At 45.7% G+C, this 25,208-nt stretch overlaps 1 pseudogene; it reads right to left on the reverse strand.

The window, feature by feature from the left end:
* Nucleotides 1-441: 441 nt before the first annotated feature.
* LOC134412327 (bystin-like) lies at nucleotides 442-5,568 on the reverse strand (annotated as a pseudogene).
* Nucleotides 5,569-25,208: the final 19,640 nt, after the last annotated feature.

Raw genomic sequence — 25,208 nt, forward strand, 5'->3', positions numbered from 1 at the left:
AGGTGTACGGATCACTCCTCCCTGTCCATGTAGCCAGTTCACTGGTTGCTTTAATCAGCCAAGATGGGAAGGCCTGAGTGCCTGCAAATTCTGCCCATATCCTCAGGATGCACCTCAAACTGAGAAGACTCCATCACAACAGAAGTAGCTGCCTCTTGAAGGCCTCTAGGTTGGGAGAGCCCACGACCTCCCTAGGTAAGTGGTTCCATTGTCGTACTGCTCTAACAGCCAGGAAGTTTTTCCTGACGTCCAGCCGGAATCTGGCTTCCTGTAACTTGAGCCCATCAGAGGGTCTAAAATGGACCGACCTCACCATGAGTTCATGACAGGTTTAATAGTGGTGGTGGGGGACACTACAAATGCTTTTGCCCCTGCGTAAAAGATGACTTGCCAGACTCATAATGGAGTGGGGACAAACCCCATTCATTGTACACTGCTCAGGATTAGAGCAGCTGCCGCCTTTGACTCCAGGAGTCCCACCAGAAGCAAAATCACAGCAGCCGAAGGGCCCAAGCGAAGGCAGCCCTCCTTCCCAACCTTCGTTCACTCCATGGCCGCCGGCTGCACCCCCTCCGCGTCCCGACACTTGTAGTTCACAAGCTCCCAGCGGATCTCCGGAGAAATCTGAGCATGGCTGTGGAACTTGAGCAGCTCCAAGAGGGCTTCCTTCTGCTTCGAGGACAGGTCCTCTTTGTGGCACTGGGCAAAGGTCAAGAGGCACTGGTGCCACAGGACAGGCAGGGTGCGCTGGTCAGTCTGGAAGGCCAGGATGTGAAAGACCAGGACGTCCACGACACGGGAAGGCAAGGCGTACTTCTTGTCAATGAGCAGTCGGAGGAAGATGCTGTTGGCCCCACTGTACTCCACCTCAGCAATCCTGAGCATAGTGGCCCCAGAATGAAGGGCAGGGATATTGCACTTGGTGAGGATGCTGCCCACAATGACAGCTTCCCGCAGTGTGCATGTTCCCGACTCGCACAAGGGGATGAGGATCCCTTTGAACCAAGCTCCAGGCTTGAACAAGGGGTTCTTCAAGGCCATGTAAAGATGGAAATTGAGGCGCTGAGATTCAGCAATGTCATCTCTGCCTCGGGGGAGAAGCACAAGGTTGTAGAATCTCTGGGCCATCTGCTCTTTGAGGTTATATGAAAAGATACTTGTTGCCAGCTGTAGTTCATGTTTCTGGCTCTGTGATATAAAGGATCTGCTCCCAGTTGGACAAGGGCTAGGATGATCTTGAAGGCTCTGGGCAGTATTCCACTCCTGTATTTTCACCACACTTCTCTGACACCCTTGTCTGACACCTGCAGGAGTGTCTTTGTGCATGTGCTGAGCGTTACTATCCCTTCACAGGGAACGGCCTCAGCAAGTCTCAGATATGCTCAACAGTGTGTTCCTGGGTTTTAAAAATTAAGCACCTGTGACAGCAGTTACAGTAGGCCTCATAAAAGAGGTCAATTTACCTCTTTTTGTAACACTTTGCCTATCCTTTGTTTTTCTTCCTTGGTTATTGCATAGTTATGCTGCCTTTCTGGCTCAGATGGTGGCTTTGACTTTCCATTTAACAAGCCCTTCCATCTTTGCTTTCCTGGAACTCTCCCTCCCCTGAGTCAGTGTTTCTCAGCTCTTCTGGGCTCTCTTGCCTTCATCACCCATCTATATTTACAAGGTGAGATCAGACAGAGAAGGACCAGGAAGAGACGAAGGGGCGGGAGAGAAATTGCAATGGCAATAAGCTGTGGCCAAGCCACTTCTGAGGAGGGGGGGAGGGAGATGGTGGTAGGCTGGCTGGCTGGCTGGCTGGCTGGGGAGTAGAGGAGCCTTTTCATCTTGTAACCCTTGCCCACCAACCACAGGAGAATGTAGAGAAGCAGTAGATCATAAGTAGAACCCTGTGGGACCAGACCAAAGGTCTGTTGAGTGGAGTGCTGCAGGTCTCTGTCCTTGGCCCTGCATTGTTCAGTATATTTATAAATGACCTGGATGAGGGTGTAGAGGGGGTGCTTGTCACATCTGCAGATGACACAAAGCTGGCTGAATAACCAACACCGCAGAAGACAGGAACAAGATTAAAAAGGATCTTGACAGGCTGAAACACCAGGACAAAACCAGCAAGTTGTAATTCAGCAGAGATAAATGTCAAGTTGTGCATTTAGGTGCCACCACCGCCACCACAAAAGAAGCAAAGGACTGGGGGAAACCTGGCTTGGAAGCAGTACATGTGAAAAGGGTCTCGGTTTCTTGGTGGGTCACAAGCTGCACATCAGCCAGCACTGAGAGGCAGCTGCTAAAAAGCACATGCTACATTAAGAGAAGCATTGTGTCCAGCTCACAGGAAGTAATAGTTCCACTCTATTTTGTACTGACCAGGCTGCATTTGGAGTCATGTGTCATAAGAACATCAGAAGTGCCCTGATGCTGGATCAGACCAAGGGACCATCTAGTCCAGCACTCTGTTCACACAGTGGCCAACCAGCCGTTGGCCAGGGATGAGCAAGCAGGACATGGTGCAACAGCACCCTTCCACCCATGTTCCCCAGCAACTGGTGCACACAGGCTTACTGCTTGTGATACTGGAAATACCACATAGTCATCAGGACTAGTAGCTATTGATAGCCTTCTCTTCCAGAAATGTATCCAACCCCTTTTAAAGTCATCCAATTGGTGGCCATCACTACATCTTGTGGCAGTGAATTCCATAGTTTAACAATGCACTGTGTGAAGAAGTACTTCCTTTTATCTGTCCTGAATCTCTCACCAATCAGCTTCATGGGATGACCCCGGAATTTCAGCAGCTGTCCTTTGTATGCATGCAGCACCTGGTGAAATTCCCTCTTCATCACAATAGATAAGGCTGCAGGAGTTGTGCCTTCTTTTGTATCTGGTCCTGCAGCTTTAACTGTTGTGATGAAGAGGGAATTTCACCAGGTACAAATGACACCTGCTGAAATTCCCTTTTCTATGCAACTGTTAAAGATACAGGAGCCCTGTCCTCCTTTCCATAGGGTCACCATAATACTAGGTCCTGGGCGACACCACTTAGGATTCAGTCCAGGGTTGCCACCCCTCTGGTCGGTTCCATGACCAACTGTTCTAGGCCACAGTCATATAGGGCATTGAGAAATGTAACCTGTTTGTCATGACTGGACTATGCATTTATCCAGTCAGTGTGGGGTTCACTGAAGTCACCCACTATTACAATACTTCCTCGTTCGGAGGCGTCCCTGATTCTTTTCCTGTCTCAAGGTCACTCTCAGCATTCTGGGCTGGGGGACGCCACGACGTTCCTCGCACTAAATTAGTTTTGTCACCCACAGCGCTTCTGTGGAAGAGACTGACTCATTTAGGTGTCCTAGGCTGCTCGATACTATGCCCTCTTTGACATACAGAGCAACACCGTCCCCTGTACGCCCTTCCTGTCCTTCCTGTAGAGTTTAGATCCGAAGATGACCGTGTATCCCACTGGTTCTCTCCAGTGCACCAGGTTTCTCCTTCCTTGAGACCTGCATTCCCCATGACTGCAGAGTAGCTGCCCCCAACGGAGTGGGATATCGCAATTAGGCCCCTGAAGGTCTTGTCTACCAATCTTTCTGCCTCTCTTAGGCTTCATCTACACCAAGCAGGATATTGCACTATGGAAGCAGTATATAAGAGGCAGGAGCCACATGACTGCTTTATAGCGGTATTGAAGTGCACTGACAACTGTTGGGGCCCATTGACACATGCCTTATACCGCTGTCATAGTGCTGTATCCTGCTTGGTGGAGATCAGGCGTCAGCTTCTCCAGGTCAGCAACCTTGGCCTCAATGGAACGAACTTGCTCCCCAAGAGCCAGGAACTCTGAGATGCTTCGTCAGTGGGGCTCCTTGTGCTTGGAGAGCCAGCTTCCTTGCTAATTATAGAGTTGGGCCCAACTGCTTCAGTGAATCTGATTGGAGGGCCTCGTTTGGAAAACAAGGGAAGCTGTGTGTGAACTGCTGATCAGCAACTAGCTTCTAGTGGCTGGGAATGTTTGGAGAAGAGCGACCAGGGTGATGAGGGGTCTGGAAACCAAGTCCTATGGGAAAGAGTTGGAAGAGCTGGGTATGTTTCACCTGGAGAACAGAAAATTAAGGGGAGGCATGACAGCAGTCTTTAGATATCTGAAGGTCCATCATGCGAAAGTTGGAGCACCAGTATGAGCCTGCCCAGGCATTATGATCAACGTCAAGAGGCCCTATTCTCTGGCCCAGCAGGGAGAGCTATTTGGCTGGTAAGTACTACGGACAGGGCTTTCTCAGTGGTGGCCCCACGCCTTTGGAACTCCCTCCGCAGGGGCCTATGCACATATGGCCTCTTTGCTGCCCAGCTTTCTACCCCCACCCCCAACTCCTCTTTGGTTTAACATCCAGCCAGCCAGAAGAAGTGTTTGATCATGACTTCGTGATATTTTGCTTGGCCTAGTACATGTATTAATTACCATACTGGGGCTTTTGGATTTATTTTGAATGGATGAACAGATTTTTGCTTCCATGCATGGCTTTTGCAAAACTGGCCATTGTGTTTTGCTTTCCTTCAACCAGAATGGCGTCAAGAGATGCAGGTAACTTTGCTTCCTGTGGCATAAGTAGAACCCAAGACGTGTCCTGGGCCAGTTGCTCCTCCACAACAGCATGCCCCGTTGAAGCCTGGGCACCCATTTCCTCCTCTTTTCCCATCAGCTTCCAGGCTCCTTCTGCTTATGTTTCATACCTGCCAGTTCTTCCACACTGAACAGGACTGTGACTCTTATTTGCATTATTTAATACAGTCCATCGCATATCCTTGCATGTAACTGCACCTATCATCTATCACTCGGGGATTATTAGGGCTGTGCTTTTGAGGCCGATTCAGAGCTTCTGAATTGGCCCCAATCCACCTTGGTCCACTTTGGACCTGGTCCAACCCACTTCAGATCGCAATCCAAAGAGAGTTTCAGACATCCGAAGTGGGCCGGATGTTGTGGTTTCTCAGGCAGCTGCAAGAAGCTGATGGGTGGTCACTCAGGAAAGCCATGCATGAAGCCAACTGGGAGTCTTTTGGGCTCCCCACACCTTGTCCCCAAACCCGGCGAGCCACTGCCCCCATCTGCTGAGCCATGCAAGTGTCTGGGACTTACCAGAAATGGCCCTTTCTGGCCACTGTTGTGCATAGCATTAGACCTATGAAAAATCAGAGCTGCCATCTTTCGTAAAAATGGTGACACTCTCTCATGGTGGATGGGCGAAAGGATGGATCTGGTACGTCCTGGCTGCTCACATGGCTCAGCAGGTGGGGGCAGTGGCCCACCATTGTCTGGGTTGGTCTGAAGTGGACCCGGTCTGAATCACCTTGCTTCGGTTTGGTGATGATTCCTTGGTGTTCGAGCAGAGAGCCTTTTGTTTGCGGAACGGCAGAATTGTTTCCATAGTGCCGGCCCTCTGGGTGCTGTGGGGATCTCTCCCCCAGGGGGTGGGAGGCTGCTGTCCTGGAAATCCTCTTGACCGGAGCTTCCCTCAGGTTGGAGCCAGAGCTCTCAAACTGTGGAGCCTCGGGGTCTCTTGGAAACATCTTGGGGGAAGGCAGGGGCCGGAGGATATTCTTTTTCGGTCTTTTCAAATTAGGCATTTTTTACAAGAGTGAATCAGGGAAGGAGGACGCGACACTGACTCAACTGGAGCAAGTACTAGCCATTAGCAAAAGTGTATCATATCTCAGGGAATATAATGAATGAACAACCAGGCCATATCAATCAATGGAAGAAGGAGCTTCAGAGGAACATGGAATTTCATTCGGAAGCATGCAGGTCAATATACACAGTAGTGACTTGCAGGCCTGGGGAGTGTGAGCCACTTGCCATGGCTGGGGAGCAGAAGGCCCCACCCCTTGCCATCCCCACAATGCCTTGCTCTGAGGGCTTCCTTTTCGGAGTGAGGCATTGGCGGGAAGGTGGCCCTGGAGGCGTAATCTCCCCACCAGTGCCTCGCTCTGACAAAGGACCCCTCAGAGTGGGGCGTTTCATAGAATCATAGAATAGCAGAGTTGGAAGGGGCCTACAAGGCCATCGAGTCCAACCCCCTGCTCAATGCAGGAATCCACCCTAAAGCATCCCTGACAGATGGTTGTCCAGCTGCCTCTTGAATGCCTCTAGTGTGGGAGAGCCCACAACCTCCCTAGGTAGCTGATTCCATTGTCGCACTGCTCTAACAGTCAGGAAGTTTTTCCTGATGTCCAGCCGGAATCTGGCTTCCTTTAAGCCAGGGCCCACCCAGCGTTTGGCTGGGTGGGCCCTGTGGACAGCTGCTGCAGCCCTGGCAGGAGAGCGGCTGCCTGCCTGTGCCTTACTTAGAGTGAGGACAATGGGCAGCGGCAGCCCCAGAGGACCGAAGGAGAGTGGTCAGTGGGGCTCTCTGGAGCACCTGCCTGTGGACTGTGGCAGCGGCGCAACCCCCAGTGGCATGCTCACGGGCGTGGTCCTCCACCGTTCCAGGCCACTTCCTGAGGCAGGGGATCCACTCCGCCTCATGGGAGAGCCAGCCCTGGGCGCGTGCATGAAAGAAAATGGCGTAAAACCAGGGTACTGTGGGATTTGCAAAGAGAATTGTGAAGATTGATCTGGGGCATTCTGAGATGTGCTGGGAATGTAACGGGGGGGGCAGTTTTACCCTTGTTAGTGACAGTGTAGACAGGGGAAGGGGTATTGGCAACATGTGTTACAATCAATTAATTATTTGGGTGGGTGGGTGTTACTTCTTGACCATAAGATTTTTTTATTATCCTCATGACTCTAAGATATAGATTTTTTAAAAATTAACTTTTAAATGGTCAATAAAGATAAGGAAACACTCCTTTAAAAGGAATAAGGAATCATATGACTATATAGGAATAAGGAAAAGGAATCACAGGATTGTGGAGGGTAGTGTATGCAAAATACTGGAAATTCAGCTAAATCCCAAGATTTAGAGAGTGGTACATTACCCATTTTGTTGATACGAGGAAGAGGAAATGACAACGTTGTTATCTTTTCGGCGCCAGGTCAAGACTTTTCTCTTCTCCCAGGCATTTTAACAGCATTTAACAATGTTACGTTTGTTTTTAATGGACCCCAGAATTATTGTTTTTAAATGGATACTGTTGTTTTTGTACTGTTTTTATATTTTTAAATTTTTGTATACTTTTAATGTTTACTATTTTTAATTGTTGTAAACCGCCCAGAGAGCTTCGGCTGTGGGGCGGTATATAAATGTAATAAATAAATAAATAAATAAATATAATCTGGCTGCTTAGTAGGCTGTTGTTGATTTATTTCCCCTTTGGAAATTTTAATTTTAAAGATCAATAAAAGTTTATTTTAAAAAGTGCACCATTGAACAGGTTTTCCTGAGAGCAGGGCCAGCTCCAGGCTTGAGGGAGTCATGGGCAAAATGCCCTCCTCTGACGAGTCCCACCCCCATCAGTGGGCCCCTGGGAGGAGGGGGCAGCAGTGATTCAAGCAGACGGCAGCCCTTCCTGGCACACAGCTTATCCTGGAGATTGTTCGGATGCGCGGGAGCATGGGTGTGTGTGTGTGTGCTCGGCAGGCTCGTGGTTCCTTGGGCCAACAGTGCAGCCCATATTGCCCTGCATGAATGAACTCTGCACCCTGGAATATGCACTGAGCACACTCAGGGGAGGCAGTCAGTGTGCAAAAGGGATCCCTCCAATGAGGTTTGGAAAACATGCGAGTGAACTATGATGGAAAGGGATGAACTATGATGGAACCAGACAAAGGCCCTGGCAGGAATGGTGAGGCTGACAGAGAAGACTGAGGGGGAGACCTGATAGCACTCTTCAAATACTTGTAAGATTGTCACACTGAGGGGGGCCGGGATCTCTTCTCGATCCTCCCAGAGTGCAGGCCACGGAATCATGGGCTCAAGTGACAGGAAGCCAGATTCCATCTGGACATCAGGAAAAACTTACTGTTAGAGCAGTACGACAATGGAACCAGTTACCTAGGGAGGTGGTGGTCTCTCCCACACTAGAGGCCTTCAAGAGGCAGCTGGACAACCATCTGTCAGGGATGCTTTAGGGTGGATTCCTGCATTGAACAGGAAGTTGGATGCGATGGCCTTAGAGGCCCCTTAGAGGCTCTACAATTCTATGAAGACTTTGTGCCCTGCCCCCAGCGTAAGGTGGCTGGACCTCAGAGAGTGAATCTCCTCCTTCTCAAGCAATCCTGGAAGAGGAGGACGAGGGTAGGGGGCTTCCTGCTTTGCTCAAGAGCTTCAGGTAATGCTAGATTATAGAATCATAGAATAGCAGAGTTGGAAGGGGCCTACAAGGCCATTGAGTCCAACCCCCTGCTCAGTGCAGGAATCCTTTTTGTTTGTTATTTCTGGTAAGTCCCAGATGTTTTGTTTGGAGCATCCAGGTATGTTTGTGTTTATGGCAAGGAGAGATACAACTGTTGAATGTAAGGGCATTTTGCTGTTTGCTCTGCTCCAATCTCCACCAGGCCCTGTTGCCCAGACAATCCTGCCTCAGCCTCTAACATGGCAGAGAGGGACTGTAGCCCATCCATGAAGCGGGAAAAGGAAGTCATCCGGTTGGAGGGGGTGACACCTGGGCCCTTAGTTAAGCCGCTTGGGATCTACGCCATGGAGCTGGCTGGCACAATGTAGCAGGAAGCGGCAAGGGGCGTGTGCCGCGCCCACCATCTGCCCTGTACGTGCCTTCAGCCACAAGCCGAGATCCTCTCAACCAGCAAATGCTGAGCAGAAGACCTTGAAAGGAGGAGGGGAGAGGCAGCCGAGTCATCTAAGCTCTCAGCTCTCTCGTCCAGCCTTCCCAAACATCGGGTCCTGGATGTGCTGGACTACAACATCCAGCATCCACCAGAAAGGGTGGTCAGAGGCCATTTAAAGCGACCTTAGTAAGTTTGTTTTTAAATAAGCTATGTGAAAAGCCATTCACCAGCCTAGCTTCTCATTGGCCCTGTGCCTGCAACCTAACCCCGCGAAGTACATTGAGGCATTTGATCCTGTTGGCAGGAGAAGAGAAAACTCACACAACTGTGGCGGGGGAAATAAGCCACAGTGGCTTATTTTCCATGCCATGTGGTCTGTTCACTTGCTGACATGCTTGTCATGTTGTTGCCATGGGAAACAAGCCATCCAGAACCCATGTGTTGTTGTAGAGTTGTGGGTGGCCTGTTACCCAAGGCAACAAGCCACCCTGGCTGGGGTTCCCACCACACAATAAGCTGTGCTGCCAAGGGAAATTATGCTAATCTCCACCGCATGAAACCGGCACGCTCAGGATGGTTTAAAAGCCACCCTGCGATCGTGCAAACCAGGTCAATGAAAGGCAACAGCACGCAAGACAAGCGTTTCAGAGCAGAAACAGGTGCAAGGACCTGAAATTCCAGCTACAGAAGCTGTTGAGAAGGGCTGGAGCTCAGTGGCAGTGCACCCACTATGCATGTAGAAGGTCCTAGGTCAAAACCCCAGCATCTCCAGGTAGGACTGGGGAAAGACCTCTGCCTGCAACCCTGGAGTCACTGGAGAGGATACTGAGTGGAGTGGACCAAGGGTGCAACTCAGTATATCATGGTTCTTAACTCACCCTGTTGCCAGTTTGGGGTGGGTGTGTTTAGCGCTGGGAACCTCTCCTGGGTGTTGAAGCAATAGGTTACAGCATTGATGTCAGCTATGTACTGTTAAAGAGATGAAGGAAATAGGGAGGGAATGGAAAGTCTCCACCTTCCTTTTGTATGTTGTATGATGCGGCCTAGTTTCTGCGAGAACCAATCAAGACCAAGACTCTGCATTTCTTAAGTAATAATACTTTAATAAAATTAAGTTCTTAATGTAATTTAGCACATTTAATACAATAACCCTTTCCCTTCTTTGTTTTCCTACAAGTTGTGCAACATCATTATTCTTTTTTTAGCTTTAACTTTTAAAAAATCTTCTCTTTACTATATGCCTCCAAACTCAGACACTGAGTCTAACTAGTAATCTTCTTCTTCTTCTTCTTCTTCTTCTTCTTCTTCTTCTTCTTCTTCTTCTTCTTCTTCTTCTTCTTCTTCTTCTTCTTCTTCTTCTGGGTTAACATTTCTTGGCTTTTCTCTCCTTCTCTCTCTCTATCTCTTGGGCTTTAGCACACACAGAGAGAAAGAAAGAGAATAAAAAATAAAATAAAACCCAAACCCTGGGCAGGAATGCATGATCAGCTTCTAAGGATTGATTTCAGATTTCCTATGACAACAAAATCCCAAAATGTAGACAGGGAATGGGCCAGAAATGTCCATGGTAACAGAAGTACAAAATGAACTGTGGATGATCAGCATATATCATTTTTCAAATTATGACAAAGATTTCAGCACCAAGTTAAAAAGGAGAATGTAAGTTCACAATAGCCCTATATACGCCCTAAAAAGCCTAAGAGTTTGAGATTTCAGCATCTTTGTAACCAGAGAATTAAAAACTCCCATGATGATGGCCCGGCCTTCCTGTTTTCCCCCCCTCTCAACAGGAGGTGATGCATATGCAAAGGCATTCCCACTGCACAGCTGGGTGTCTGTGTGGCCCTTTCCTGCAAATTTATACCATTTGAGCAGCCATGCCCTGTCTTCCCTTCCTCAGAATCCTGGGGATTGGTAGACCTCTATCAGATAGTGTCTATCCCCTCTTACAGAACTACTGTTCTCAGAATTCCCTAGGGAAAGATTATGACTAACTAGTTTAACTACTTTGCCCTAGGGAATTGTAGTAAAAGTGATTTAAAACTGTTGTGTAGTTGTATCCTGCAACAGGGAAATGGGAAACAAGGAAATGTATACAACTCAGCGGTGCCTCAGAGCTGAGGGGTTGTAGACATGGTGTTGAAATGGAACCCAAGTGTAGAATGGGTTGGAATGGAATCCCAGAATTCAGCAGGAGAGAAAAAAGCAGTTGCTACTCCTTTCATTTATGACCAACACAGACTAAGGCCTTAGCTAGACCTAAAGTTTATCCCAGGGTCGTCCCTGCCTGCTCCCAGGATATCCTGTGTGTAATTTACGTGAACAGGGATGACCCTGGGACGATCCCGGGATAAACCTTAGGTTTAGCTAAGGCCTAAGTCATTGTAGCGATTTTTTTTTAAAAAAAGAAGTGCTGATCCATTTTTAACAGAAGACAAAGTAATAATGTAATAACCACTTTTCTTTTTAAGCTAATCAGTTGCAGACCTATCAAAAATGGGGCCAAGCAAGATGTGATGTGGGATACCGTGATATCAATGCATTTTTGTTGTCATGGGGAGGGGTTTGGATCAGGGCCATGGTGCAGGAGGATTAAAACCTTTGCCACCTTGCTGTTCTCTTCTATAGAGGCAAAGGATTAACTCCCCAATCTAAACTGGGGAGGGGAGAGAAAGGGTTGTCATGGTTGCTTTTTGGACAACAGAAAGGCCTTGGGCATGATGGAGCTCCCCCATCCAGTTTGGTTCTCAGCAAATTCTTCACAGCTTTGCTGTGGAGCCGTTTTCTGAAAACTGTTTCTAAAGGATCACGGGAGAAGTTTAGACAGATCATTACATTCTTTCACTTGTAAGGATAAATCTATTCCCATCCCAACAATTCCATAACATGTCCTAATATAAGAAACTGGTGTATTTCAGTTAGTGAATTCTTACTGGAGTGACTCTGGTTAGATTCCACTGACTCCAGTGGTGTGACTCCAGTTTGCAATTAGAAGTCCCCTTAGTGACAAGGGAAAACATTCTATCTTTCATCCAATCCAATAAATGAATCTCATACTAATTTAAAAGGCAACAGTAGTTCTTCCTAAATCTTGATTAGTTAAATTTATCCAAAATAGAGTGAGTTTGAATTTTATTACATCAGTCCCTTAATGCCAGGAGCAAAGACTGTCAGCTCCAGTTCAATTCAGTCATTAATTTTCCTCTGACTTCAGTGGCATCTGTATGTTATACTCTAAATCTGGATTCATTCAGTTTACATCAAATTCTGACAACAGATCTGAATTCTCTCACATGACCCAGGAAGTGAATTGCTGGTTCCAAAATGAGTTCTTGGATTCCTTTTTCCTTCAATAGCAACTGGAGAGACTCCGGATCTGACGTACCAGAAGTAGGCTTCACTGATGCCAATGAAGTTGTCTTTACATTTTCCACAAGTACTAAAATAAGTAAATCCCAGATTTTAATCCTGACAGTTAAAAAAAGAGAGCAAAGAATCAAAGCACACATCATTCTCAAGAGCTGAAATGTTTCTTGAAAAGTTAGCACCCACTCATTCCACCCTTACAACTGAAGCCAATGGAAATGTCCTTGCTGTTGTCTTCAACCAAAGTTAGTATGGAATTTTCTGACTAGTATGAATATTAGATAATATTTGCGCTACAAATGTAAACCAGTTTATCTTCTCGTGGCTTTCTCCACATGAAATCTTGGGAATTCCAGTCCTGTAAGGAGCCTAGAGACCATTAAAGGAATTCTCAGCTCCCTTGCAAAAAAAAAAAAAAAAAAAAATTCTTGAGGGAAATTGCAGCATTAAGCTGTTTGGAAACTGGTTTAAATTTGTAGTATAGATGTAATCTATAAAGTGCATCTGAGCTTCAGTCCAGGGCATTACTGCATTACTGTTCAAGTATCAAACCAAAAGAACAAAATGAGGTAAAATAAGTGAACAAGCAAAATTAAAAACAATGACATAAGAACAATGAAATGGCCTGTCTCTTTGCCTGCTTTGGTAGACCACGAACACCAACCACCAGAACAAGTCAAAGCAGATTCAGTAATTTCTGTTCCAAACTGGATTGTGAACAACAGTGAAAGTGAATTCCAATATTTTGTACATAAATTAGAAGTTCATGGGGACCCCATAGGTCATGTCAAAATTTCACTTTAAAAGCAGATTTTAAAAGGTATTCAAGATGTACATACCCATAAGCAAGAGCACCAAAAGAACCCTGATGGACTTAAACCAGGATTAACACTAGGAGAAAGAGAGGTGTCTGGCATGACACCATATCTGTACCAGTTTAGGAGTCAAAAGAGTTTGGTATGGTGGAATTGCTTCATATTTGTACTGGCCTACCTGGAAATTCCTGTTGGGGGTGAAAAAGGGGAACTAAACTTGTTTTGCATCTGGGGGGGAAACAGTTGAAAATGTGCAAGATGGGAGTCACACCAGATTTGTGCCAAGAAATGGGTGCTCCTTGCCCTGAATGGCCACACGACATGCCCATGCACTGTTAAACAGGAGGCCTGTCTCACTCCAGAAGTACCTACAACACCTCCAGACGTGGAGTACAGTGACTGTTAGTTTTGTCTTTAAAAAACAAAACAATGCTGCTTCTTGGGATCCAGCATGTTCATCACTCAATGTTGGAATTCTCTTATCAATGCTTGGCAGAATAAAGAAAGGAAACCATCACTATAGTTCTGAGGCGAAATTCAAAGTTACTTTAATAATAGTACCTATATACTTTCAACTATGTTATCATTTATAACAATAATAATGTCATATAGTATTGAAAGATTTTAGTGCAGCAAAAGCTGCTGACCCCAGCCACCCTGGGATATGCAGATACTCAGCCAAGATATTCTCCTGTAGAAAAGGCTCAGAACTGCTGGAGCGGGTCGTGTGGAGGAAGACCTCTGCTGCAGATAGACTGGCCACCAGTCTCTTTGCAGAGGCAGACCCAGGTGCCCTGCTCTTCACATGCTTTTAAGGACTTTAATCTGTGCATGCTTGTAGACTGAAAGCGCCATTGAATGCTGTCCAGTCTGCTTTAGGTATCCTTGGGATGAGCTGCAACCTCTTTAACGTACCCAAATTCCATACTTGTCTATCCTCCAGTTATGTGGGTTAGTTAAATTTCTGTATGCTGGACAGAATTTCTCCTATCTTCAAGGAACTGGATTACCAACAATCTGGATGTGTAAAGATGGGTGGGATCAGGGCTGGGGCGGGGGGGAAGCCAAGCTCCTACACGTGAGCATCCAGGGTTCTTTTTAGACTAATTCCAGTATTATACTAAGCTGAAAAATGTTCCTCGATCGAATGATAAAATCTGAAGGCACCCACATAATCAGGGGCCTTTGGTTTTCCCCACCCTTGGTGAGCATGCTAAAGATGCAATTGAAGAAGGAAAAATGAGGGCAGGATGGCTGTTGATTAAGCAGAGCCTGCACCCAATTAAGGAAAATTTAGTCAATTAACTGCATGAGTTTAATCAAAATGATTAATCGATTTAAATGTTGCAACCCTACTTTCCTGAAGTCCCACCTCCTGATGTTTATTGGACATAGCTGTTTTCCACCTAATTCCACTTTCTTAGCAGACTGGCAAGCCAATTTTATTCTCCTTTTAAATTCCATGGCAGGGTGGGTGAGTTGCAGCTGCTGTGCATTCACCAAGAATGGAAATGAGCAGGAAAAGATAAGGAAAACTGGCCAAATATTTCATCCATACGGATATCTGAGTCTAAGAATTCTGGTTATCAGTCATGTTTATCACGGATATTCATCTAATTTATATGTATAATGTAATCATTATTTCAATAAGCCCTGTTGCAAAGTCCTTCGAAAACTCTTTTGGTATTTTTGAGAAATTTCCTTTCTCCAAAGGAAAACTGTAACTTGCCTTTAAAGGAAAAAAAAATCTAATTCACTCAAATTTTCCCATTTCTGTTCGAAAAGCAGACCTTCCTAATCTTTCTCTCTTCAAATGTGTTTGATGTATATTCTTTAAAAGATCAACATAAAAAAAATCTTTTTTTAAAAAATACATATTATTAGATCCCATAATTTCCCCATTCTATAAAAAAATAACATTGCAGCTTTGCCTGACAGAAAGTCACTAAACTGTGGTTCAAATTTCAGCTAAGGAATGTACTATGGAAGGAGGGGACACAAAGAAATCAACAAACAAAATGAAAACCTGACCTTGGATAAGAGTTTATTTTACATTCCTCTCAGTCTGGAATTATCAATTTTCTTATATTTTATATGGATAGGATCTACTATTCATTTTTATTCTTTTCTATAGGATTATAAGAAATACATTAAAAAGTTTTATACTTTTAGATTTTTTTTTATACTTAGCAATTCCTTTTTTGTTCTCTCTCTCTCTCTCTCCCTCTCTCTTTTTGGTTAAAAACTACAGAATGATTCTTTAAGCAAAGGCCAAGAAAACCAACAGAGCAGGCAGACTTGCCTACCCAAAAATGCCACTGTCCTTTATGAAAGAGGAATTTTGGATACTCAAGGATTTTTTAAAAGCAAGGTATTTGACCACCAGCTCTAAGGTAATAAAATTACCCTACAACTCTATGTCAGCTTTATGCCTGTGTTTCACTGTCATGCACCCTGAAGAATCCTAGGAAGGTTGCTTACAATTCTGTGTTACCGAATCTTAGCTTCCTGGCACAGATGTACAGTTCCCTGGGGAGAGAGATTCATTACTAAACCACAAGTCTGTGATGTAGATATACCCTCTTAGGGTGCTATCCTGAACAGGGCTGGGTGTGCGATTCCCATTTCACAGTGCACCAAAGGAAGTACTTGGTATTTAGTAAAACTAAGCTCAGTGTCCAACAACTTGCAGGATTAAGTTGTTACCCGGAACTTCATTTTATTTTATTTTTAAAAAAGAAATACACATGCTTAAGAATTTCACCAGATGACTATAGAAATATAGGCAAGGTAATTAATTGCCTTCAGTTTTTTTTGCACAACAGACAGTTAAGAAGTTGTGGGCTCTCCCACACTGGAGGCCTTCAAGAGGCAGCTGGACAACCATCTGTCAGGGATGGATTCCTGCATTGAGGGGTGGATTCCTGCATTGAGCAGGGGGTTGGACTCGATGGCCTTGTAGGCCCCTTCCAACTCTGCTATTCTATGATTCTATGAAGCCTCTGAGTCAGTGGGCTGACGTGGATGTCCAGAAATCCATTTTTTAAAAAAGATACTAACAACCATTTACCAAACAGTAATTGACCGTGCTGTAGATCTGGCTAAGGGATGAGGAAAATACTACCATTTTCGTGCTTCTGTAGAAGCAGGGCTGGCCAAGAATTTTTACTGCCTGAGGCAAAGGACCCATTCCATGTACACAAACTGACTGGGCTGGCTGTTGAATCTTACTTCAACACTGGTGACGAGGCAGGGCCATCCGGAGTGGTGCAACTACGCTGGGCCTTGGAACCAAATCCAGGGCTGTGCAGCATGGCTAGGGTGGGTGGGTGGTCCCTATCTGTATTCGGTTTACCTTTCCCCAGCTTCCGAGGCATTTCCCATCCTTGGTCTCAATGATTAGGGAGGGTGGTCTGCAGCGAGGAAGAATCTTAGCAGCAAGAGCAGAGTCCCTGGAATGCCTCGCAGGGGCCGCAGGTCAGCCAAATCTGCTTCCACCCCACCTCTGCTTGCTCCGCCCAAGGGCCTGTCGAGGCAATTGGTCGATGAAACTTCTTCGGTGGACGTTGCCCTAAAAAGGGCTGAGCTCCAACACCAATGTAAGAAGTTGGGTCTCCGTGCCATGGGGAAGAATGCTGAACTTGTGGAAAGACTGAAAGCTTATCGTGGAGAGCCTGGACAGAGAACAGCAGGTGATTGTGATGCAAAGGAAGAAGCAAACGAGAACGAAGAGTGTCAGCACAATCCTGAGGCCCTTCTAGAAATCCCCCATTTGGATGTGACCAAAGATGTAAAAACTGAGCCCTCTGAAGAGAAAACAGATATGATCCGGGGTTGGTGTGTGGTCCATGGAATGGTGCTGGACCGCCTCCCATCCAGCTGGGCTCCTCTGCTGCTCCAAGGAGGCTTGGTTTGCATCCAGGATGGAAAAGGCCTCATCCCCTTTCACCTGCCCCCACTCAACATCTCTGCAGCTACATCTGCATAGACTTTGTGATCAGGAACTGAGAGAAGCCCAAGCGATGTCTCCTGTGCCAGCAAGTACAGGGGAAAGGTAATGTGACCTGCTTGTCCCAGAATGCCTTAAGGAGCCGGAGCCCTGTTCAGAATGGTGCATCTCCGCCGTCACTCCTTGCAACTGGTGCCTCTAAAGACGGACAACAGAGTTTAGGAAATGGTACCAGCCCCAAGAAGACCAGGCTTATGCCCAGCAGGCAGATGGGATCATAGAATCATAGAATAGTAGAGTTGGAAGGGGCCTCTTAAGGCCATTGAGTCCAACCTCCTGCTCCATGCAGGAATCCACCTTAAAGCATTCCTGACGGATGGTAGTCCAGCTGCCTCTTGAAGGCCTCTAGTGTGGGAGAGCCCACAACCTCCCTAGGGAGTTCAATTGTTGTCAGGAAGTTTCTGTCTGGTTTCCTGTAACTTGAGCCCGTTATTCCATGTCCTGCACTCTGGGAGGATCAAGAAGAGATCGTGGCCCTCTGTGTGACAACCTTTCAGGTATTTGAAGAGTGCTATCATATCTTCCCTCACTCTTCTCTTCTCTAGGCTAAACATGCCCAGTTGTTTCAGTCTCTCCTCATAGGGCTTTGTCTCCAGATCCCTGACCATCCTCATTGCCCTCCTCTGAACCCCCCCCCCCCTGCATCCTTCCTGAAGTGTGGTGCCCAGAACTGGACACAGGACTCAAGATTGTTAGGGTTTCACCCGAGGAAGCCTTCTCAGACGAGGCAGCGGCAAACTTACTAGAGGTAGAGGGTGTTTCCTTCCCCACAGCCAGGCTGGAGACCAGTGCACAGATAGAGGGAAGCCGTGTAGTGGAGGACGCGGGTCCTTCGGGGGAGCCACAGGCCAGTCAGAACCTTGCTCTGCCTGTTTCTCTTGAGGCAGAGTCGGAGACGGAGGTCCATGGAATGGTGCTGGACCGCCTCCCATCCAGCTGGGCTCCTCTGCTGCTCCAAGGAGGCTTGGTTTGCATCCAGGATGGAAAAGACCTCATCCCCTTTCACCTGCCCCCACTCAACATCTCTGTAACTACATCTGCATAGACTGTGTGATCAGGAACACACCCAGCCCCTGTGAAAGGAGGCGTAGGAAAAGGGCAGAACAGACGCAGTCAGTCAGATGAAGTATGCGCCTGCAGAACCAGCAGGGAAAAGATGCCAAGCTTAAATAAGGGGCTGGGTCAAAGGGTGGAGGAATGAGGGACAGCTGGGATTGGGGTCATACCGGCAGAGCTTTAAAAGGAAGAAGCCGAATGCTGGCTCGGCCTGGCGAACACCTTTTGCTCTCCTGATAGCCAGGGCGTTTGCTTGCCTTGCCTCCTGACTGGGACCCTGGATTCTGGACCCGGACCAGCTTGATTTACCTCGCTTGGATGCTGGACCCTTGCATTCTGGATGACTGACTTGGCTTTCGACGTGGACTGGACTTTTGACTCCCGTTTTGCTCTCTGCTCCGTTATATCGGCTCTCCTGCTTGGCTTTCCGACATGGACTGGTAGGACTTCACTTCTGTATCGATTGGTTTTGTCTTTGGATGGAACTTCTGGATTCCCCTTAAAGAACTGTGTTTCTCTCAATTTACCTCTGCAACAGCAGCAATTCTCTACTGCATGCTTGGCCAGAGATTTATGGCTGGCTAATGAGTCAAAGCAATAAAACACTTAAGATAACAGTTCGGCTCTCGGCTGGTTTCTAAAAAAGAGGCCTAACCAGGGCCGAATAGAGGGGAACCAGGACCTCGCGCGATTTGGAAGCTACACTTCTATTAATGCAGCCCCAAATAGCATTTGCTTTTTTTGCAGCCACATCACACTGTTGGCTCCTATTCAGCTTGCGATCTACAACAATTCCAAGATCCTCGTTTGTAGTATTGCTGAGCCAAGTCTCCCCCCATCTTGCAACTGTCTGCATCCTTGATGAATGGCCAGTGGAGAGGTCGGAATGGACCGACTTTGCGTCCTATCCAGCTGCTGGTTTTCCATTCCCCAGCTCCTTTCGAGAGATGAGATGTGCATGTAGAAGGTGGGTAGGAACTGGCAAAAGGACCGAGAGTGAAGATCCAAGAGAAACACTGTCTCATCTTTTCTAGTGCTCGTGCCTGCTTCGACATTATGTTTTTGACTATTGTAATAGGAACAGGTGGTGGTCCCTGGAGTCAGACTCTTCTGATGAAGATGCCTGGCTGGCTTGCTGACCATAGGAAGAATCAGCAACTGAGGAGGGAGCGTTGCTGAAGTGAGTCCTTCTCTGTTAAGCCAGGAAAGGGCCAAAGGGAAGTCCTGGGTGTATCCCAATTGTGCGGGCCCAAACAGGGGCCTCTGACTGACTGCCTATCCAAAAGGCTGATATTTGGAAGAATTCATGTTCCCAGATGAGCCTGAAGGGAGCTCTGAGGCAGAGAACTTCACTAGTGTTGGTCCTAGAATTTGCGCACTAAGCCCTACAAATGCTGACTCTCGCCAGTTCACACGATCAAGCAGCCCACTCCTTGAAGGGAGGGCTGCAGTGCGGCTGGCTGGCTGTTTTGAATATTCAGCCCTAAAACCACCCGGGGGTTCTACATAATTCATTAACCATTGCCAACCGTCACCCCTCGACGTGTTTGGACAACATGACAACCTGCAGTCACAGCTGGAATATTCAGAAGCTATGGGGCACTTGCCACAACATACCTGCGGTGGGTTGTGGTGATCATGGGTCTAAGCAGATGTACCTAGAAGCAAAGGAACCGACCTAGTTTCTCCCAAATCTGCAGCTTAATGAAGTTCTATGCAGTTAAATTCTTAAGCGTGTGCTTAATTTTCACATCGAACCGAACAGTTTGACTATATTTTATAGAAACGTTGGTCAGGTTGGGGTTATTTAAAATCAAAGCCAAACATTTGCATTTTTTAAAGTGGCACTTCGTTTGTCCAATTTATAATATTAGTCATTTTTAATCATTTTTAAATACAACTTTGTGATACAGCTTTTTGTTTCTGGGAAGGGCTATTCTTACTGTAACTACCCACTTATACATACACACACGCACACACAAGAGGAAGGAAAAAAATGAAACATATATTAAAAACACTTTTTAAGCAATACTCTGGATACAAATGTATTTTTAACCTACATATATTCTAAACATTCTAATCTTTTTAAGGATCACTTTATCATAAAATAAAATATCCTTTTTCCCTTATAATAAATTACCTAATAAAAAGTATTTTTATTTAGCCCAGTTCCTTACTACATTTACATGTAATAAATGCATTTATTAAAATAGAATATTAAATTATAAAGAAATGTTCTAATTTTTTTCATCTTTCCCCCCCCTCTCCATTAAAAAAAACAAAACCCAAACAACCAGGTGTGTAACATCAAGGCCAAAGAAATGAAAAGGAACCAAAGACTGAAATGTTTGTTGCTGTTGATTTGATTCAAGAGTGTTAACAGTCGTAGCCACTGCATTGCTGGCGATCTTTTGAAGTGTGTGTGTGTGTGTGTGTGTGTGAGGGAGAGAGAAAGAGAAAAGAGGGGGGGAAAGAGATAGACACCCCACCCGCTAAAAAATACTTCTGCAACTAGTCTGGATAGGATAATCATTTTGCTGTCTCCTCATTTAAATATAATTCCGAATTGATTTCTTAATGCATTATAATACTATTCTCTATATACTTTGTCAATTAGGCTGTTATCATAGTATGATAACTGAAAATCACCCCCCTTACATTTCTCCCCACCCATTTTACACCAACACACGATACCTCTAAACAATGGCTTTGAATATCTCATGCCTGGCATTTGTCTTCTGTTCCAACCAATGCATATATTAACAATTAACCCCATATGGGCAGAGCTGAAAGGAACGATCCACTGTGCTTTGCACTGCACCCAGAGTTGATATTCCAATTTGAAATTCCATAAAAAATGCTGACGTTAAATTCAAAAGAGCGGACTGAAATTTCACATCAAAGCCAGCAAATTCTGATGATGTTCAAACTACGTGTCAATTAATTGACACGATTAATTGATTAATCAATTAAAAAGCATTTGAATGACTAAAGAGCTGGCCCCTCATTAATCATCAACCTAGTCTAATTCTTTTAAAATTAGTTTTAATACAAGTACTTACAAAAACTGACAAATGCCACCTTAGAAGAGATCGGGCCATGCCTCTTCTTCTTGGCAAATAGTTGTATGCATAATCTAAAAACAGATATGTTTTTCTTTAGAACTATTTTTCTCAGATGCAAATTGATGCAGATTTATTACTTCATTAGTTAATTGATTAATCAACTAAGATTTCCGTAATCAGGTGATAGCCCAAAAATGTTTTAGTTGTGATATTCTTGACACTTAAGACAATGAAGCAAAGACTGACTAGTATCCAAAATGTTGCCCTTTTCCCTGTTAACAAACAACTTGCTGAGAGTTTAAATTTTAAAATCTTAAAATAGGTCTAAATCTTAATTCCAAGATCCACATTTTGAAATTCAGTTCTCAAAGCCACAGCTCCAGTTTTGGTTCCAGAATTTCAAATTCCAGATCAATCTCCTCCCCCACCCCACCAACAAATTCCATGTCAGCAACGTTCCATTTATAGTTCAGTATTTCCGATTCCATCACATTGCTGAATGATATTTTGTACCAGATCCTCCCCACATTGAAGGGTTGTTGCTAGCAGAATCACTCTTGCATTTAATTGTCTTTCTAAAAATGGTTCACTCACTGGCTTTGCACAGTCACATGAGTTCGTATCTTTCAGCCCCCTCAGTTTTTCAACAGCAGAGGAACTTACGTTGCTTTGCTGATACCCTACATTTTGTAAACACAACAAAACACAGCAGTGGGAGATGCCTTTGCAGACCAACCTGGCAGCCAATCTCCACCTTGATGTGGGTTTTATTGGGTCCAAATGAAAAGCCATTGGCCAAAGCATGGAATTGTATTTTGCTAGGCTGGGCAAAGGTGAATTTGGCTGTGTGGAAGTACAGTTGGAGGCTGATGTAACTTTACCTCAGAGATCCCTTGCAGCAATGGGCACGGACGTGGTAGGTTTGCCCTATTTTGATCCAACTTTCTACTCTCCGGGTATATCAGCACCAATCAATTGAAAAACCACAGCTTTCCCTAAAGAATCTTCTGCCCCCCTGCCCCCGATGCCCAGTTTTTGTTCTCCAGAAGACCAGCCAAAAATAATGATGAGAAGAGATCAGCTTACACTCCATTTTTCCATTTAGTAAGAATAAAGTGGAAATTTAGATCCCCATCATCTGAGCAGCCTCACCTGTGGCTGATGGCAGTTTTGAAGACACAAATGCTTCTCTTTGCCACAAGGTATCCAAGATGATGAGAACAGTAAGGCCTAGGGAGAATTTAAGCTGCATATAACACCAGTGCAGCCCCACGCTATACAGGGGCTTCCTTCTACTCAGTCAGAGCATTGGTCCCGCTGACAGCTGCCTATCAGGATCTGGGGCAGAAGATGTGCCTCACCTCGCCACCTGGCAGCTCTTGCAGAGATGCCACCAAGGGCGGAACCCAGGATCCGGCCCTTCGTGTAGCAGCCACGCGTCCCACACATCTTTTTCTTGGGAGGGGGGGGGGGGTGTCTGACAATCTCAGTGCAAATTTGGGGATTGGCACAGATTGGAATTTAAAAGTTCCCAGATTACCAAGAGCTCATCCTATCATACTGGAGGGGTTGCCTTTAAAAATAATAATAATAATAATAATATTATCATCAGTTTCTGTCATCTTTATTGCTGGTGAATCAGACCAACAAGCCATCTCTACATACCTATCAAGGAAGATACATGTCAGAGCAAAAAATTAAGGTCATGGGCATTTTTTCTTTTTTTCTTTTAAGATATTTATATATACATATATTTAAAAAAAGAAGTAATTACGCAAATTGATTCCCATCCCCTTTCTGTAAGGAGGCCTGGGAATTCCAATGGGTGGGTCGGTGGGTGCCCCGTACAGCATCCTCACTCCCCCCACCAATAGTATGCAGCCCCCCCCTCTCAGACCAGAGGTAGCTCTCGGTTTCGCAACTCAGGTTCTGCAACTTGGGTCATTTTCTTTTTTTCCTGCTCCATTAAAAATAACAAGGAGGGCAGGTGGGAGGAAATATATATATTTATATATTTATATATATTTTTTAAAAGATGGAAGTTAAAATACTGCTATTAAACTAGAGTTGCTACATCAGGCTTTCTTTTAATATATATGTATATGTATATATAGATTAGATAGATAGATAAATGGTTATTGGAACTAAAAAAAACACCACAGATCTGTTTTTCTTTCTTTCTTTCTTTTTTAAAAAGCTGGATTGGTAAGACCTGCCTCGATCATGAACAACTTTTGTTCTGAGACAGGATACATACCGCTTCCGTTTCTAATTAGCAAGTGTGGATATTGGTTTGGGTTTTAGGTTTTTAATTGTATTTAAAAAGAGGGGAATATTCTAATTGTTTCATCATGCGTGCATATGGGGGTGGGGGTGGGGAGGCAGTTTCAAATTTTCGTCTTGATAAGGAGACAATGGGGAAAAACAGAGGAAAGGAACTGATCCACATGCCCCCACCCCCACCCCCACCCCGTGCACCATCTTTCCACACGTTCCCTACTCACCCTCGAGGGCCAGAGCTAAAATCCCCCACCCCACCCCAATTACACATTTCTCCACAAAAGGAGGCTTGTCCTCCTCTGTTCTTCGCCCACCACTGCCTGGCATAAAATAATAAAACATTGACCGAAAACCTTCTCACATTAACTACGAAACAGACTTCACTCCGCCAAGAACAACTAAATCCAAAGAACATCTCCAGCCCCTGCCCCCCATGGGGCGCGCCGTTGGACAGAGCAGCTTCCTTCCTGTCCCAGGCATCTCCGTCCCTTTGCCCAGAGAGTTTGAACATCCGCTTGCTCTTCCTCCACCCCGTTTTATCTACATGGGCGGGAGTAGGCAAGCCGCCACCCCCACCCCCCGCCGCTCTACTCCAATGGAATCAGATCGATATCCGTTAGTTACCTCTTGCTTGCTTTCTCCAAAAAGAAAATGCCACTCTCTCTCTCCCCCCGGCCCCCTTTCCTTTCCCCCATTTCTTCTACTGGGATTAATACAATCCTACTTAATAAAACAAGTATTATAATTTTTCCTTTTTCAAGAAAAAAAGAAAAGGGGAGACTGTCAGAATTAATGGCATCCATGAGGGGTTTGCTCTTGACAAAAAAAACCCACGAGACCAGCTTGTACTAAACTTGTAAAGTCTTTGCAGGTTTTCAAAAGGAATGCATAGAACGTTGTTTTGCTGGCAGGCCAGGAGAGCTGCCAGAACAGAAGGGTGCGGCCCCAGCCCCCTTTGCCCGTGGCGTGGAAACCAAGGGCAACTCTGGATGAATCTGGGTGACAAAGACACTTTGCCGGCTCTGGAAACCGAGAGGCCGATGGCCGTCCCACTCAGCCATCCCATATGGTCCTCCTTGCAACAGTCAGCCTTCGCTCTCATGGAGGGAATTCATCTGGGTTTGCCATGGAAATACTCCCATTTTCCCTCGCTGGCTGACTCAATCCAGTCCAAAATGCGGGACTGCCATCCAGACGTGGCTGTACTCTGCAGTTGGGTTTGAGAGCACCTGTGCTCGCGTTGCAAAGCTCACTTGAATGTAAAAAATGAAAAACATTTTGATCTGGGGATGTTTTTACATCCAGATGCTGGCATAAAACTGCAACGTGGAACAAATCCCCTTTAGCTTGTAGCCTGGGTGGGAAGGCCCACGGTTGAGCTGACAGTGTCCCCTTTAGCAGAGTATTATCTTTTCAGTAAATAGTGCAGAACCTATGAGGTGATCATCCTTTATCTCAGCCCCTTGCATTTTCAACTCCTGGAAAATATATATATATATATATATATATGTCACAGTTAAAAAACCTTCAAGCCCTGCACCCCCAACTCCCTCCCTTGGAACATGGATCATATTCAGTTGTCACGTTCAGCAGAACGCCATTCAGGCTTTTGCCGAAATAAATAATGGTCGGAAGGCAGGACTGCACGTACTCTTTGCGATTCTGTGATTGCACTGCGCATGCATGGAATCAAGACGGAATTTGGCATCATGAGAAATCAGGAGGCAAAAATGGGTTTGAAAATGAGTGGATCTGATGTGCCAAAATCTCAGAAGCTATGTGAGCTAGGCAGTCACAACAAGACCTCCTGTGTCTGAGGGACAAAGCTTTGGTGTCATGCATAGCTCTGGACTTCTTCCCAAGGCGAAGAGAAGTGCATGACGCTATGCAAA

This window comes from Elgaria multicarinata, chromosome 21 (genome assembly GCF_023053635.1).
Source record: "Elgaria multicarinata webbii isolate HBS135686 ecotype San Diego chromosome 21, rElgMul1.1.pri, whole genome shotgun sequence".
Lineage (NCBI taxonomy): Eukaryota > Metazoa > Chordata > Lepidosauria > Squamata > Anguidae > Elgaria > Elgaria multicarinata.